Source organism: Anticarsia gemmatalis, chromosome 6 (genome assembly GCF_050436995.1).
Source record: "Anticarsia gemmatalis isolate Benzon Research Colony breed Stoneville strain chromosome 6, ilAntGemm2 primary, whole genome shotgun sequence".
NCBI lineage: Eukaryota > Metazoa > Arthropoda > Insecta > Lepidoptera > Erebidae > Anticarsia > Anticarsia gemmatalis.
The window spans coordinates 6,034,722-6,053,478 of NC_134750.1; the positions used below are offsets into that span (position 1 = coordinate 6,034,722).

Consider the following 18,757-nt stretch of genomic DNA (forward strand, 5'->3'; position numbering starts at 1 on the left):
AGTAAGGTCTCATGTTTCTCACAAGCCCTCGAATTACCCAATAGTTTTCTTATATAACTGCAGCGTACCGCAAGGTATCTGGAGTTGCGAGTCGACCAACGAGCAAGCGCAACGGTTACCAGTCCGTTAGTGCTAAGGGGGTCATGCGCGCTGTAGTCGCGTGCGCACACTTTCAACACAGCATTAGTTAGTATTCGACCTGGAATATTTCGCTATTAAATAGGAGACACGTAGCATTGTTTTATACGATTACAATCGATTAGTCAAAGTCTAGATGCATTTGAAAAAGTTGACTGGCTCGAAATTCTGCGGTATAGAGAAATTTTTATCCAAGGCAATTATAATACCTGACTATAGCAACTATAATGAAATTAATGGTCAGGTGTATAAATATATACAGCGCTAATTTCGGAAAAGTTTTCAGGTGTTTAGGTGAAAGTTTGGAGACCACATTACGGAAAATGAATGGCGAACGTAACCCGCGTTAACCATTCACAATGAGAAAAGAATGATCATATATAATGAGAAAAAAATTACTCGTAGTGATAACCTTGTTAAAATAAGTGTCATCTGAGTGGCCATCAACTTCCTCTGTCTTGTTAAATCGCTATGACTATAATATTAGCTTCTATTACAGCTTGAAACACTATAATCTGGTCGCGCCGTCAATAAAATTCTACGTGGCTGACTGACGAATAGTGATTTACCAGCAGAAACTGTCAAACAAGATTGATTAGATGTATATAATCTGTACGTGTTTCGTAAAGAATAAGATTTTCTACACCAATGACACAGGGTCCTGTGGCGCAACGGATAACGCGTCTGACTACGGATCAGAAGATTCCAGGTTCGAATCCTGGCAGGATCGCAAGTTATTTTTGCTTTTTAAGATTTTTCTAGTAATGTTTCTGTATTTTTCATTATATTTTACTATTTTTTATTCCGTTAACATTGAAATATATCAGTTAATCGTGGTGATTGATTTGTTTCCGTTTAAAACTAATAGTTCCACACTATTTACTGTACAAAGCAACAGAAATAGCTAATTAATTCGATTATCTAGAGAGAATTCATTCTTCCGCACACATTTCCGTCAATTCAAAATAACATTCACACAAAAGTACATTTCGTCGACAATTGACAATCGATTTGCCTGTCAAGAAATATATACCTTATATTTAAACGATAGAGTCGAAAATTCAACGGCCATGAAAAATTTTGAGGCTTGAATAAAACAAACGATGTAGCTAAAGACATTTTGGTAGTAAATGTACAAGCCGCAGAAATGCTTGGTGTTGCATCTATTTCACATAAACGGAAGAGATAATGATCTTACAACGTTAGCTGTTCTCAAAACGTTATATCGGTTTAGGCGCATTAGGGCTAATTCTCATTATGGCAACCGACTCGCTAATGGACTACTTCTCATTATGGCCACTTCTCATTTTGGCTACTTCTGAATACGGCTACTTCTCACTTGGGCTACTTCTCATTAGGGCTACTTCTCACTTGGGCTACTTCTCAATAGGGCAACTTCTCACTTGGGCTACTTCTCGTTAGGGCTACTTCTCAAAATTGGGGAATGTTTATTGAAATAAATACTGTCTTTATGTACCTACATATAAACATGTTTATACATTCATAAGAGATTAATGACATTATTATAAGAATAAATCAACATTAATTGAACCAATGTAATAGGTAAGTATACAATGTTATAAGTATTACTTCTTGTAATTACTTTAGTCTGGTTTGAAACTAACATTTATTTATAACATACACAAATCAATAGTTAAAGGATATGTAAACATTACTAGGTGTTACTTCTTTTATTTACTTTAATTTCAATAAAATCAAGATGAATACTAGGGAGGTACCAAATTTTCTAGTAAAGGCACAATACTGCCATCCATCTTATACGTCCACAATAATATAAGTTGTCACGTAATGCAGACTAAAGTAATTACAAGAAGTAATACTTATAACATTGTATACTTACCTATTACATTGGTTCAATTAATGTTGATTTATTCTTATAATAATGTCATTAATCTCTTATGAATGTATAAACATGTTTATATGTAGGTACATAAAGACAGTATTTATTTCAATAAACATTCCCCAATTTTGAGAAGTAGCCCTAACGAGAAGTAGCCCAAGTGAGAAGTTGCCCTATTGAGAAGTAGCCCAAGTGAGAAGTAGCCCTAATGAGAAGTAGCCCAAGTGAGAAGTAGCCGTATTCAGAAGTAGCCCAAGTGAGAAGTAGCCGTATTCAGAAGTAGCCAAAATGAGAAGTGGCCATAATGAGAAGTAGTCCATTAGCGAGTCGGTTGCCATAATGAGAATTAGCCCTAATGCGCCTAAACCGTTATATCTTCGTAATACAAAGTGGGTGCAAACGTGGTCAAACATGTTTTAGAATATATTAAAATTCTAATTATATATACAGAGAATGCTTTACAGTCGCTTATAGCCAGTTCTGTACACCGGCCGCTACACGATCAATAAAGTAAGCAACTATAGACGAGGCCAGTTTTTAGATGGGTAACACGGTGAAATTTGTACTACACGTCTCATAACATGAAAAATTACGCTCTTTGTAAAATCTGAGGTTGTTCAGTGCCAACTTGAAGTAAACAAAATCGTGAACTGAGTACAATGTACGTAGTTTTACAAAAGATAATCAATATTACTTATCAACATAAACGTGCTACTGCAGCTCGTAATCTGGACGTAAACAAAATGTTATCTAACCCATTCATTTCGTTTCACGTCGGTAGTAAACACCTAGTTACAAAAACAATATTATCTGTCATCTATCTCTTTTACTCGATTGCGGCAAAAAGATAGTCAAGGTGTTTTATTGCGTGTTAAAAGCTAATTTTCTATCTAATTACTTGATCTGAAAAATAAGAAATGTATGGATAATTTGTCTAAAATTTCCTTTAAAAATAAAAATTATCACATAATGGAAAATGCTTCAAAGCAGGTATCTATAATTCTAAAATCATTAGAAAACCTTTCTTTTTAACCACGATTGTTCCAAGATATTCTATTACGAATGCGGTAACTTAAATTAAATTTCCAGTAGCAGCTAAGTGCAGTGACCCATTCTAATAAACTTAATTCGCCATTCGGATACGCTTTTCCAGTGAATGTTAAAATTGTATGTACACTAATCAATGCTTTATTTGTTCTAATCAGTTTGTTTATTCGGGTCTAAATAGGCTTCAATAAATAATTATACAGTTAATTATTTTACAGTAATAATTATTTGGATGTTTACTTAGAATTGAATATTCTATGTGGTTTATTAATATCCTTGATTTTGCATGTAAAAGCTTCAATTGGCATCGATGTTGACTTTCCCACTTTACGATTCTGATCAGCAAAATTATCGGATCAAACGAATAACACGTCACTCAAAATACCAAGTTTGCGTAATCCCATGAATATAAAATCAGTACTGACAAGAATGGCAAGTGCTTAACATTCTTCCACGTAGGTATTTTTATCCCTGGCGACACAAATTCGAGTGTATTCACCTTCCAATACGACAGTACGACGGTACGATTGGTCTACATACAAACTTGTTAATTTGCATTCGTGCCATCTCGCATTCAAGTGGCATTATTTAGGAAAGGCCGAGGAATCTGTGTAACGGTCGGCCGACCTGTCGTCGTGGACTAGTCGTGCGATACTCTGTTAGCTATTGATTCCATTTGATTGCATTGGGTTTTGGTTGGGTAATTAATGATCGGGTCTACGATCCTGCGGGGACGGAATGTTTGACATTTTTAGACTTGTATTCTACTCTATTTAATTCGACTGTATATTTGAATAAATTCATTTTATTTGTTTACTCAACGTTGGCTATTATTAAAAAAGATACAAGGTATTTATAAATATACCTGTTCCAACAGAAAACAGTTAAGTTCTCTATGACCTCACTGCTCGATATTTTACAGCATTAGTTTCACGTGTCACCTTGGACGACATCTAGCTGCATTTTACACCATTAGCAGTAAAAACACCAATAAAAGAAATATATTGTTCAGCAAAACAAATTGTACTTAGCAAGGAAGGATAATTGCTAATGTAGTAGCCGTTTATTCCACTTGCATTTGTAATATTTATGAAGGAAAGCTGGACTTGATTGGGTAAATATAGCAAGATCGTGCGCAACGGGTCTGTGCAGAGATTAGGACTTATATTTTCTACTGTATCCAAGGGTTTAGGTTGTAATGGCTTAGTTGAGGAGATTAGCTGTTAATACATTCCATTATAAGGACGCAAAGAGAGGCTCTATGCGAGATAACTAATATAGAAACATATTTAGCAGTTCAGCTTCAACAAATTCTAAAAGTAACAACATTAGTTGAATGAAACAATGCTTTTTATATAACGTTGGTCGACTAAAACTGGGTTTAAAGTTCAAAGCCTTGCGTCAGATTACGTCATTCGGTAGACAAAGATAAAATAACCAGCACAGAAAAAGTGTTTGTATACTTTGATGCTTTGAATATGCATTCAACCGAGCGATAAAACTACGAGCGTAGTGGATGTGCTTTCAAGATAAATATGACGGAGAGATTGGATTTGCTTGACATTTACACTAGAATATATTTCTTGTTAGATGTGATATTAATAGTTTTGCATCTTCTCGTTTCGTTTGACCAGTCATCTTTGGTTTTTATTGAAAACCTGTTTGAAGGCAGCTGCATAAATACGAGGAAGTAGGTATTCAGACGTTGGTATTGATTCTTTATGTATGCGATCGACACGTAGTCTGTTCAGTGTTGTTAGGGTTGACAAGAAATTCGACGAAGTCATTTCTAGGCATTCGTTCTGGGTACGCCTTAGTATAAATTACTTGCACACGTATTTGTAATGTTTAATTAAGTGCATTGTCACTACCATTGACTCTCCCAACTACCATTTTCTATGTAAATGAATAATGAACTTTTTAATACAATGCATTCAACAGGAATTAAACTGGTATTGTCTTCGCTAGTATGTTACTCGATGACTTCCTCATTCCTCTTACAAAAATGTTTCAACGCACTTTCAACAAAGACCGGTCTTTAGGAAGTTATCTAAAGCTAAACAACAATAGTAGATACAAATAGTTTGTCGACCCTATTTCAGGTCTCCCTTCACAAAGTGACCTTGTGTGGTCGCAAGGCCTGTTGTCGCTCGCTCGCAGGAATGCGAACATAATGCCACCGTGTTGACGAACCTTAAGATAATTCCGTGATAGAAAACGTTTTTGTATGCCCTACTAGTTGTGAAAGGCCGTTAGCTGGTTAAACTAAGTAGGCACACTCTTTATAAGGTAATCGAAGGATCAAGACAACTTTTACTGAACGCTTACAAACCTTTGTCTCATGATGTTCGATATGTCGGGAAAATTTGGCTCGCATCAATTTATTTCGTTGGCTTTAAAGGTTGTAGTCATTATACAAGTTCGACGATTTGACCTTTCAGATTGTTATTGTTAATGAATCTTGAACTTTAGCGGATGACACGAAATCGACACAGCGTTCTCAGATTTCAACTTCGTCTCTAACCAACAACGATTTAAGAAAAAATTCGGCAAGTAAATTAATCCCTTATATTGAAGTAACGAAATAAATTAATGAATTTATTATCGCAGTCGGCCTCCATCGCCAATTCCGAACGTTGCTAAATAACCGGTCTTGTAGGAGTCGAAATAAAGCCTGCTCCTAATTGTGAACGATAAACTGCAAATGGTGCAATCGTCAATCAGTACGATTTCGTTATTATAAGCCTAGAGCTGAAATATTTCTCTTGTCAATGCATTACAACATTATTTATCAAAGCGCTGTTATCTTAAAGGAACGTAAAAAGTATTCTCAATAGGCGGTTCTCATGCCTATGTACTTGATTAAGCTTTTGAGTGGCACTCACCAAAATACGCTGAGTGTTTAGAATATCAACTTAAGATCAAACAGAAGACTGAAGTATGAAAGCTAATAAAAAGCTATACAAAGTAAAACTTGTCGTTACAGGAGTGCTTATATTTTTACAAAGAATCTTATCACAAAGACAATTCGTCTCATGAATAAAATTACGTTCGTAAACGTTTTAGACGCCTCCAAAGAGAGCACAAAGGCTTTACACAATATGCTGAACAACTTATTATACGACGAAACGGGTTGTCATTGTGCCCAGAGTGTATTATACAGAGTTAGGTACGTATCTAACAGGCCAGATATCGAACTCAAGGTAATATTGCATAAAGTTATTCTATGGCATGTCCGTACTTCAATCAAGTTGGATTTCCAACGTCTGAGCGTCGATATTAACAATAATGTATCGCCGCGTAGCTTTTGGCAACAGACACCCACCATATTACTATTTCATGATATTAGTTGTCGTTTTAATAGGAACGTGTCGAAGATTGGGGTGATAAGTTGCCTACATTTTTCATAACGCAGACACATTCTTTACAGATATCGAGACATGCCAATATTTATGATGTGAAAATGTTGCTGTTTTCCTTTTGTGCTAAAATTGCGTATCATTTTCTTTGGTTTTCCTTAAACCTTCAGAAAAATATTAGTATTTGACACAATCACAAAAGTTTCTCTATCCTATATAAATGTTGAAGAAATAGTTATTCTTGATCAAAGGTACCTATTTCGGTATGTAGCTTTAACTGCTGTTCTTAAAATTAACCATAGAAATGTACCCCACAATTTTCCCTTTCATAGGTTTTTATGCAGTAACAGGTGCTGTATAAAACCAACAAAATACCGTTTCTCAGAACATTGGTGGCCGTGAATATTTCCGGAGAAAAACACACAAAAAATTACACGTTTACATCTGTGGTCTGTACGGTTGTTACGAAATGTGTATCGTGAAATCAAATTTGTACGCCTACTTTGACTCGAAACAGCTTTTAAAGTAAACCACTGGTAGTGGCGACATAGAGAAATGGACCTTTTGTTAGCACTTATTATAGTGTCGTTGTGAATTTCAAAAGCATTGAATGGTGCGTGTATTGACAAAACCAGTATCCAATTACATTCCTTTACTCATTGTAAGCGGGGGCTTACAACTGCGCTACCGTGGTAGCTAATTAGTAATAGTAAGTTGTTAACACAAAGATAGAAAACGTGAAAGATAGCTTATACGTGATTATCTCTTAGAGAGATTTAATGTTGATAATACCTTTCACTTTACTACTTTAACTTATTCTTAAACATTCAAATCTTTACATCTATAGCGCACGGTTTAGTGTAAACATTTTTTCCGTTTGGTAGTTAAATGATGTGAATCGATTATTTCAACGAGTAGACAGGAATTGCAAACAAAGCTATTTAAGACACGTCCCGCGAGTCCCCACGAAGGCGGCCAGCCACATTCTTAACCGATTAAATCAAAAGTCATAACTTATCGTCGTTCGACTTATCAAAATGCATACTTCACTAAAGAATTTGGGTCAGTTTAGTACCTTGTACATAATAAAAGCGTGTGACCAATATATTGGTATAACACTATTACAGTAACTCACGTAATATTTCATGCTACTGATTTCACGTTAAGGAAATGATAGACTACTACACGCTATTCTACCTAGTGTTCTAGGCAGCGCAGAGTTAAACAAAATAAATATTCTCACGTACGCCAGTCAATAACCATCTATGTGGGATACGTGACTATCAACCAACATACGTGTTATTCTAAAGAAATATTTTATTGTTAGACAAACATATAGAAAATCTCGATTTGCAGTTTTTCAATGTTCATACAGAATTTGTTAGTTGTTGCCGTCAATTACATGAAATGTTGCGTGATATATCGTTTGTCGTGAGTTAAATCTAGTGAGACGTGAAAAATCAAACATGACAGCAAATTAAGTGCGAGAAATAATTTCAAATCAGGTAATTTTTGTTTCCTTGCTATTGTATATAAATAAAGTACAAAATAAAAATAGCAGCGAATAGAAGAAAGGCTTAAGTTAATATCACAGTGCCCCGGTTTGAATCGCCCTACGCAAAACTTACACACTAGAGCCAAATCTTTACTAAGCTCGTTCAAACCCGAGATTGAAGTCATAAAGATGCTTATTATTCTATAGCCGTCTCCCGGCCACTTCCAGAATAATAAATGTTAACACTACACAGCCATTCGCCAAAGAAACTGACGATATCACCGCGGCACTTTCGAACACCATCAGAATATAAAAATACCTAGTACAGGTAACAGTTATATCTAAATAGTACCCTAAAAGCTAGTTATGGAGCCGAATCTATAGCGTGGACGACCTCAATGTGCTGCAGAATTTAATAGACGTTCTCAGGCGATGCGGTTATGGTTAGGTAGTAGAATTCCAGAATTCTATTTAAACTCGGTCTACATTAATTTAATATACCGACAAGTCATTGTCACAGTCTCATTTTGCTTTACAAAACAATAGTGATTGTACAATAAGATACTAATCAGCTAACTCCTAATTAGTAAGGTCCATTGCACGTATCGTGTTAAACTTGAGTTTACACTAAAGTAACGCGACAGCTATCTTTTAGCAGTTTTATAAATATTAAACCTTGCGTGCCGTTGTTGCATGCTCGCAAATAACGTTATTTATCGTGAGCTAGACTTAGGCAATTATAATTACCTTGTGAACTTCAAGAAAAAATAAGTGCAGAATAGTTTCAATCCAATTTGTCGTCGGTGGCGCTCGGTCGGATTGCAGAAGTTTATCAAACCGCGCCGGCCACGAGACCAAGGTTGTCACACACAAGTTTCTATACCATTCTACCGTTATCCGCGCTCATAAAAATAACAATAACTGTCAATGTTTTCCATCGGTGATTAGCAACATGCAATAACCATAAGTCTTTAAAGTACTACATTATGAAACTGTTCGAGTAAGCGGAGAGAAAATATCAGAATATTTTTTCTGGTAATATTCACAGCTAAGATATACAGTTACAACAGAGCCTTACGTAATTAAATATAATGGGTTGCATACTTGCGTATTACAAATATCTATCTCGGTGAAATTTTGTACACGTAGAAAGTAACTAAAATAACAACAGTTTTGGTTTTCTATTCCAATTTACTAGACTACCTGTACGAGTTAGACTTTTACTTTTTGCTTATTAAGAGTAACAATATAACAAAAGGATGACTCAGGTCTGTTTTTACCTGGTGTACGACTCGGTTGTCATTCACGTATTAGCAGACAAGGTAAGAGCATCAATCTTTTGGCAGGTATTTTGATGTCAGCCCTAGGATAGTTGGCAACGGTGAGCACAAGCCGGCCGCACCTCTGCGACGTGAATGCGTCTCCAGTGACATCTTTAAACTCTTCCACTCCCATCAAAGGCATTGTGCTTTTACAATAAGAAACTAGTACTAACTTTTCCTTCGTTCTGTAGTCGTGCTTTTCGGAAAATGCAGTTTTTCACTTTACATAGTTAGCGTGTAATCAGAAGTCGTTGTCGCAAGTTCGAAAAATTGCAAAACTTGTTGGAGCTTAAAGCAAAATTACTAACCGGACGGTTTTAAATAAAAAAACACTCTTGTGACACATTCATAACTAAACATACCAATATAAAAAGCTGTTGTACACAATCAACAATAAACAATTAAAAGTTTTCTTTCCAAGTATACCTACTTGTACTGAAATAGGAAATTGTAATTCTCAATAGTGGCCTAAAAACAATGCATCAGTACAATTTAAATGTCCGTGCGCATGCAGTACGTGTCAAACGACCTCTGTGCGAAAACAAAACACTTATTGTATTTGTTGATACAGAGAGAGCAGACGACAGCGGAAGGGCTGAGTGCAAGGTCGTTACATGTCAGCAAATGTGCCTGACATAATATCTGTTGCTGCAGAAATATACTTACGGAGGTGCTTTTTTCTGGATCACGTGATAAACGTGTTAATGACTACACAATACTCATATGAGCATTAAATAGGCGGTAGTGTATAACAGTACAGGCTACAATAAATGGTCTTATTACTCGAGATTTCTCTTAGATGTATGCAAAATTTCTCTAGTACTTAAAAACTGTAAGTTTCACAAACTCCATAAATCACTTAATGTAGCAACATTTTAGTAATTTTAAAGGAAGGAGTTGCGATGCGGCGATGTCCCTAATTTATCTTAGCTCTACTTAAATTGCAGCTACTTTCAAAACTTTTTCTCTAAAATGGTTTTATCAATAATGTTTCCTTTAAAGCTGACCATTGATCAATTTGTTTAATGTTCATTAATCGTCACAGCGTTTCATAATACCATTCATATTTTAGTCGATTAAACTAACCGTTGCGAAATGTGGCGGAATTCAGTCGGCATATTATATTAATTGGTCATTATTAATAGGATATATAATTTCACGTGATTACTATTCAAATTATGTCGACTGCAAATTCCTCGGACGACTGTCAAAATTAGCTTAAATATTGCATTCAATTACACAACAAAACGAGGACTAGGCTTGACTATTTCTCTAGTTCATTAATGTCATAAGTCACATTGCTAAATGTTTGTTTTAAAACATGGCTGTAACGTGATGTAAGTAAGCAAAATCCAAGTGCCACGACCGACTCTAAGCCTTGAACTTTTCGCCTCACAAGCCAACGCCGGTTAAGTCATTTCGAAACTCCTTGTGAATTATTCACGTATCTTTTTATACCTGTTGCACATTCTGAGAATGTGGTGGATACATATGTTGTGAGCTTATTGTTATGGTGCATACAGATTACAACATAGCACATGACATGACACTGCCAGTGATTAGACAGAGAGCAGCTTTTCCGACTATCTGAAAGCACCTTTATTCGCAGTTTATCGTCGTAATGACGCTAATCATAAAGGAAAATGCAGTATGCGATAATATTGCAGAAATTATCCGTTCATTCTTAGCGAACTATACGAGTCATTATTAATAATTGGCCATATAATATAATTTAGTTATATTGCTTCTGTGAGTTTTCCTTATGGAAAAATAAAAGCCGGCCTTGTTAGATTTTAATACCGTATACCTATGATGATATTTTTATCTAAAATTTGGCACAGTCACTCTAAAACAACAACCCAATCTTGCGTGGTGTTTTTATTGCGCTATGAAAATGAGTTAAAAAGTATTTTCCCTATCCTGAGGTTTACCACAAATCGTTTCGATACTCGATAGCTTCAGTCATGAGACACTTTTGAGTGGTTACGTGAATGACAGATTCGAGGTTACGGTTATAGATTAATTTATTCACCAGTCTACTTTAATCATCTCAAGGATTATAGAATGACTCATGCATAATATATTATCAGGTTTATATAAACATAGGATATAAATATTTATAAGCATATCCTCGGCTTAGTCATTTACTGCAGTGTTGCAAAAGATACCTGCATACTTTGCTTGGTTTTGTAAAATTAAAATTCCTGACAGAATAGTATGTAATTTTTATGGTATTTTAATTTTGGTGGAACAAAGTATAATTAAATTCTTTGTGTATTGTTCTTTGTAGGTAAAGACAGCTAGTTTTGGTCATTGAGAGATATGTAGGTACAGAAAATTCGCAATAAGTTGTTGTTAAATCACAAGGATGCTAATTAGGTCAATGAATGCAATGGACAGCTCTCAAAAATAATGTAAAAGTTTACACTAGATACTAAACTCGCGCGGGTGCTGTAAATGATCTTTTTGGTGTAGCACAAAACAGCGGGCATCATTTCACTGTCTCGTTAGCTCTATTCAACAGTCCATAGTCCTCCTCGTTTCCGACTTTAGAAACTACAGACTTTTTGTGTTGTTCATTCGACTGTTGGCTTTTTATTTCAACGTCCAACGAGGTTTGCACGCGATCGAGACAGAAATTTGTCTCGAAAATTGGTGTCATACGTACTCGTATCATATTTTTGTCTATTTTTGACTCCAGGCTTGTGAATGCACGAAGAAAAGATTTCGTATTGACCATTTTATAAGCTCTTAAAAACGTAGCCTGAAACAATGTTTGTACTGTAATAAATAGAAGCGACTTACCGTCAAAATTATTTGTTTTGTTTACAATAACCTACATACAATATTGTTTCTTAAACTTAGTCAAAGTAACGTTATTTCAGTAACCGTGATTCCACATACGGTGCTCCCTTATAAAGGCAAAAAAACATTAAAGAGTTGCCTAAGGATATGTAGGTATGGACGCTCCTAACATAAAAATATTTTGATGATTCATAGGTTAAACCAGCCAGCGGTCATCATCAGATAGTTGTTAGATCATCATTGAGAATAAGTTATAAGACTACATAATAATAGAAGCATATAACGTAGATAGATAGTTGCTTTAAGACATGAAACAAATATAAAAGATTTCTGTTGAGGAACTAACAGAACTAAAAATACCAGTTTGAAGACATTCTAGCATAATTTTTGGGAGTATTCCGTATATAATGGAACCGGTTAGCCTTGTATGCCAAAAGCGGTACCCTCATAATTTGCCGTTTGAAACGAACTAGCTTCTGGTTTAGTTTTATTATGATGAGAAACCGCAGTCAAACTGCAAGACTTGTTTTCATTATACATGTGGGATTGCATCTAAGGATTTACGACATGCAAGTGTCGCCATTAAAAGTTTATCACGACCATTCCTGGAAGTGAAAATTATTATAGTTCGAAGTGACAACTAGCAAAATACTTTTCGACTCAAATCGCAGTTTTGGATTTTAATGCTTTTATACGGTGTCAAACCAAATATGAAGTATAGCATAAAAAACTATCAACTATCGAACTATTTGAAATTGCCTATTAAAAATACATCGCAGATATGGGCATACCTGACGCAAACGAATGGAATTTGTAGCCCGCTACACATCTTCCAATCCTAAATCTAATAAAGTCGGATCTTCAATTCCGCAATACTCAGTCCAACGTACTACGATCCGATTTCAGAATCGGATCGATTGGTATTTACTTAACTTTTTATAGTGCCAATATATCTAGAAAAATAATAATAGATAATGACTGACTATGAAGGCAGGGAATTCCCACATAAATCTGGCTTAAACACGTAATACGTACAAGAATTCAAAGAAACAAGTATACACGTAAAAAATCCGAACCTTTGTGAAAAATATCATGGCTACCTGCTCCGTGAGAGGTCAGAACATCAAAAATCTTTCTCGAATACCTCCGCTATCCGGAACCAAGGATTACTACAAAAGCTTTCTTTACCAAGCCCGCCGCCGCTCAGGTAAAGAATATTTACAAAAGAATCGCATGTCCATAGAGAATGTAATACATGGTAATTATACCGTATAGTTGGCTATTATAGTTTTCGGTGAAATTTGGCTTTTAGCAATCGTCATAAATCACCTGTTTAGACAGTGAAATACAAAAACTTGTTTTATATTCAAACGACATACCACACTTGTGATAAAAGCCGGTTTATTGCCTGACTCACCTGACATTTCCCTACGTCGCTTTAAAGTTTTTGTGTCGATGAAGTAAACTTGAGCATTTAAGTTATCGTAGTTTTTTTTTATTTTTACTTTGAAACTCTAGTGAAAACATCGTGACACATCAATCGCTCTTTAACAACTTGCCACCGAAATGACCATTCTACTAACACATTCTGTCAAGACACGTTATGTGCAGTTATAATTATTAGTAGATCAGACGTGTACATAATGATGGAGTACATAGGAGCAGTATATGATGATTACATAAACCAGTCTCACAGTTATATTCATATAAAAACGTCTGCTTTGCATGTCCACCGGGCGTCCGTTAATGTTAACACACACCGACGTCCTGGTTTATCCAACAGTTGTTTTATTGCTAGAAAGTTTACACGTGTGTAGAATGCCTTCGGCAGGCTTCTTTCAAGATAAGATTAAGAACACTCACTCTCCACTTGAACTTGAATAAAAAAACCTTGTCGTTTACATTTGACACAACACCTTGCTTCCAAAGAAAAAACGTTCAATGTTTGGTTTAAGAGACACCCTTCCAAAATTGTATGATAAAATATTTGCGCGCCGTTTGCTCAGGTGGTTTGCTCATTTTACGAGCGTTTGTTGAACTCGGCGTCAATCTGTCCGCCGGTTTGAGCAAATGCCCGTTAGCAGAACAACTGACGCGGAAGAGAGGGGTTCGAACCCATTAGGTGTAACATGCGCTTTTCCGTTTAAAGACGGTTGGTTTCACTTCGCTCTATCATACTATTTTGAAAAACTGCCTCGAAGGACGACAAAAATTTGTCGAGAGATGTAGGTATCTCGCGGTGATTACGAAAATTAAACGACATTCGTCGTTCCAGTCAAACCCGTTCTTGTCGAAACGAGTGAAGAAATTCCTCGTTTCTAGTTTTAGCAAGATCGACCAGATATCTTCCACGTTTAAACGATCAGTGTTAACTAGTTATTAACATTATACACCGGTTGTCAGCAATTAGTTACGTTTTTGTGACATGAACTAAAGGAAACAGAAATTCTCATAGACATGGTATATAATTATACCTTCACAGATAAGAAGGCCTACGACAAAGCAAAATGACTGTCAGGTAATTTCTCTTTATTGTTCCTCGATTATTAAGTGTGTAAAACGGAGAAAGTTTGGTTTACACATTTTCAAGTAACCGCATCAATCACAATGGGCAGGACAAAGGTTGCCGCGTTGCCTTCAGTTAACATTTAGTGTCATTCAACTATCTCGAGCCACGTGATCACAGTTTCACTTTTGCCATAAAACAGCTTATTCCGCGTCTCTTCGCCTCCCTGCAGGAACACAAAATGGCGTCGCAAAAAAGCGCGAAACCACAAGCGCGGATGCGTTCATAACTGTCTCGTTTGAATAACAATGCGGTATACATATTATCTTGCTTTTACCTCCAATTGCTATCTCGTAATACGTTTATACTACAGGTATAAACTGCGTTTTGATCTCGTAACTGGTTTATTTTATATACCTGTCACTTTATTGGGAACAGCACTGATACGATCTACTACCTGTCTCGTCGTCCTCCAAGAGAGAAGCAGTAGTAACCAATTGGCCAATTGTTATTTGTGTCATGTCGTATGGCACGGCGAGAGCTAAATGCGTAAACCGAGTAACGGTGTCGGTTCAATGAACGGAAAGTGGTGCTACTAATAATAATTACCACCTGCTACGTAAGGGAAGTTCGATGCGCGCGCCATATTTAGGGTATCCTTGTAAATAGGAGGAAGTGCGGTGGTAGGAGAAACCAAAGCTAATATGGACAAACGGCTGTTAAAGTGACGTCATCGTTTCACATTCGGACGTTACCTACTAACACCGCTACCGTTGTTTGCCCGTGTTTGATCTAAATTCGCGAATTTCATTTTCGCTGTTCGAAATTTCAGATAGTCATCGCAATTGTGCATTTAGCCCAATCATGATTCCGCATGGGTTTGCCGCAATTGCCGATTTTAATGGTTTTAAACACGGTTATTGTCTTGCTATTAGTAGGTTAAAACCATTCATGTGCTGTGCATATGTAATTAGATTAAGCTCATATCAAGACGTTACATATTTCCAGTTACCTGAAGAACGTCTGTACCAGACATCAGTGCCGCACCAAAAAATTAAGTAAACAAACTAAACACGTAACATTAACCGTGGTAATTTAGCCTGGTCTGAATAATCTATGGAATAATCAGTATTTATCATCCATTCATTACATCAACACAATACATCGTTATTTCTTTATGTAATCAAAACAAAAACAATGAATCCAAAAACCGGGTATTAAAAGTAAAATCTAGAAACTTTAATGAGCATTGTGTCTGCTGCCGGACTAATTGTGACCAAACTGGGTTTTCGTTCCAACCGGCCACTTGTCTGCCCAAAAGGCACAACCTGCTCAACATACAGCCTAAAATATGTGTACTTTCATTTATCTTTACTTCCAACAATTTAACAAACTTTTACTTTTTGGGGTCGTGGTGCGCGTGACTCAGCGGCCGCAAAACTGACAATGCACTCATTTGACGTGCTCCTAGATCCGTGTTATCTGAATCACACGATGAGTAAAACTTAAAATACTTTTACTGAGACCGTACTAGTACAACTAGTTTCCAACTGTTGACTTCCCATTTTCTAACGAGATTTTTTCCCTCGATAGAAGCGCGCGAGTCGTTCGAGTCTCGGGCTTCTTCCGCACCACTGCACACTGCAGGGAATGGAAAAAGCCACTAACGTTATGCTCGAACTACTTAAGTTCCTGACCAATGTTCACATTTTTCTAGTATCTTTATCATAGACGTACTTTTGCAAGTCAACAGAAATCGGTGTAGTATTATCGTAAGATTTATTTAACATCTAAACATATAATTATGTATTTTCAGGTAAAAAAAAAGTACAATAGGATAAATAAATAATAATGAACTAAGTATTTATCTATCGTGCCATATGTAATCAGCACACCATTATTAAAAAAGTTAACGTATAAAAAACGAATCATGACATGAAGCTGGCGAGTTCAAAAACCGAATGTATCAATCATGGGTGTTTTCAACGGAAACCGTCAGACTAGAAGAACAATCGCACTTCTTAACGTCAATAACTTTCCCGCGGTTCACTAATTACCTTTGTCGCCGCAATGGAGACTACATTTCACGAAACTAATAAGAAAGACAAGATAATTGCCGCAGACGTTCAACCAATCGCAGGAAGTTGGTCCATGTTAACATGACATACTGACCGACAAAGTCCTTTAAGCCTAAGTTAGTATCTACAGAAATTCCTACTCAATGTTCGACGTCGGCTTTCTCGAGGTTAATTACTCACTAGGGCCGGTAAACGACCTTACCTTATAGTCCAATCGACTCCAATATGCGAGTATGATACAGGTCTACTGTATCACGAATAATCTTGATGAATCATACTTGGTTCCGGGCCAATCGGATATCTACTTACTTCATCGCATTCTGATATAACATTTTAGTATATGTATGGGTGTCAATGTCGATATAAAAGAAATAAAATGCGAATTTTAAAAACTCATCAACAGTATTATTGTCGACTTTCAGTGACCGTTCTCGGTCACTCTTTCACTTTGGCGTATGAATATTAAAGTCGCGTCCACCGCCTTATAAGTGAGGGAGGTATAGAAGGTTGTAACTGTAAAACAGTCAATGGACGAATGACACTGGCAATGAGGAGGCGCGTTCCGTTTTAGGCAGGCATCACGTATGCGACACGTACGTGGATCGTTTGCGACGAAGCCGTTTGACGCACGTACGACTTTCCACCGCATCACACACAAATGACTCGTGAAAAAGTTTTACTCTGTTTTAAAGATTCAATAGACGTTCTCTGGTGTTTCGCGAAATTTGCAATGTCGAATGGTCCAGTTTACAACTAGGTTTCACAATATTTTTCTACTGAAACTAGAGTAGCATGGTGTATAATTAAAACAATTTATCATGCACTACATAACTTTGTAGTAACTTGTTATAATAACACAGTTACCTGCAGTTAAAGTTGATTACTTGATCATTTTAATGTATCTGAACTATATTTATATGTATATGCGGTGCAATGATATCGTAACTCACTTCCGCCATCTTGTGGTTCGCGATCCACGGCGATTGCATTCCGTTACACGAAGCGAGCCCCCTACTTACATCGTGAGCTTGATTAACGAAGCGACAACTAGCTGATAAGTTGAAGCCGTTCACGAACTGTTTTAAAATCCTGCGTCCTCTTTGTTCACACTAGCAACAAAAGAGATGAGACAAAAGTTTGCGTGACTAGGCTCAATCAAACATCGATCAGCTATCGAAGGCGGCTTCATAAACACCCGTTTTTTTTTCAACGAAACGAAATATGGCCGGTGCCTTTTCGACGGAACATTGATTGCTCAATTTAGCAGGATTAGCTAAACGGTGCTACGCGCAAAATATACTTTTTTACAGACGTATAATACGATCTTCTTGTGGATTTATCTTGAGTAAATTTCCTCTTTGGCGCTATCACAATCAACTTACATCCAAGTCTTAATAGATTTTCTTCCCCCGATTCCTGAGCAGTTTGCTTCCGATAAAAAAAAGCAGGATATTAGAGAATAGCGAGCTCCACGTAGAAAATAATGTGGGTCTGAGAAATGACTCTCACTCCAAAATAAAAATATTTTCGAGAAATTGTACAAACTTTGGGATCGTTAAATTAACGTGACGCATTTTTAATTAGGCTCAATTAGACGTTCTATACTGCAACGGTGCATGCTTTCCTAAGCACAGAGTCATACATTTAGGCAATCACCCAGCCAACAATGGCTTCACTTTACCGATCTCTATCGCTATATGGACAGGCTATATACTTAGGAGATAGCCAATCAATTGATCTCATGTAACATCTCTTCTAAAACATTGCAGTTAGGTACTGTTACGCGAACTAGGTCGCAGACTGTTTCGCCTACCGTAAAACGATAATATCTTCGCACAATAACGCTGCTATGCGCTTTACGTTGCACCACACTGCTCTGCAATCTACTAAGGTTTTTATCAAGACACTTTGTGCACATGCTGGCTAGAATGTTTTGTGCCCACATTTTAGCTTTGAGGGAATTAAAGTATGAAAACAGCTCATCGCTGTTGGAACATTCTTTCTACAATCTATGGAATTCCATTGATCCTCTGAAATTGATAGGAGTATTTAAAGTTTAATACGGAAAAGTTAATATTGCACAGATAGAGTAATGGTCTAATATGTATAATTCACGAAAAGCTTTCGAAATATACTGAGAGTAAGC

General features: G+C 36.5%; 1 protein-coding gene and 1 non-coding gene across 4 annotated transcripts in view; both read left to right on the forward strand.

Moving 5' to 3' along the window:
- Nucleotides 1–18,757, forward strand: part of uif (sushi, von Willebrand factor type A, EGF and pentraxin domain-containing protein uif) — a 72,605-nt gene that overhangs the window by 4,164 nt on the left and 49,684 nt on the right. The window lies entirely within an intron of this gene.
- TRNAR-ACG (transfer RNA arginine (anticodon ACG)) lies at nucleotides 796–868 on the forward strand. The gene has a single exon. It is a non-coding gene; the product is annotated as a tRNA-Arg (tRNA).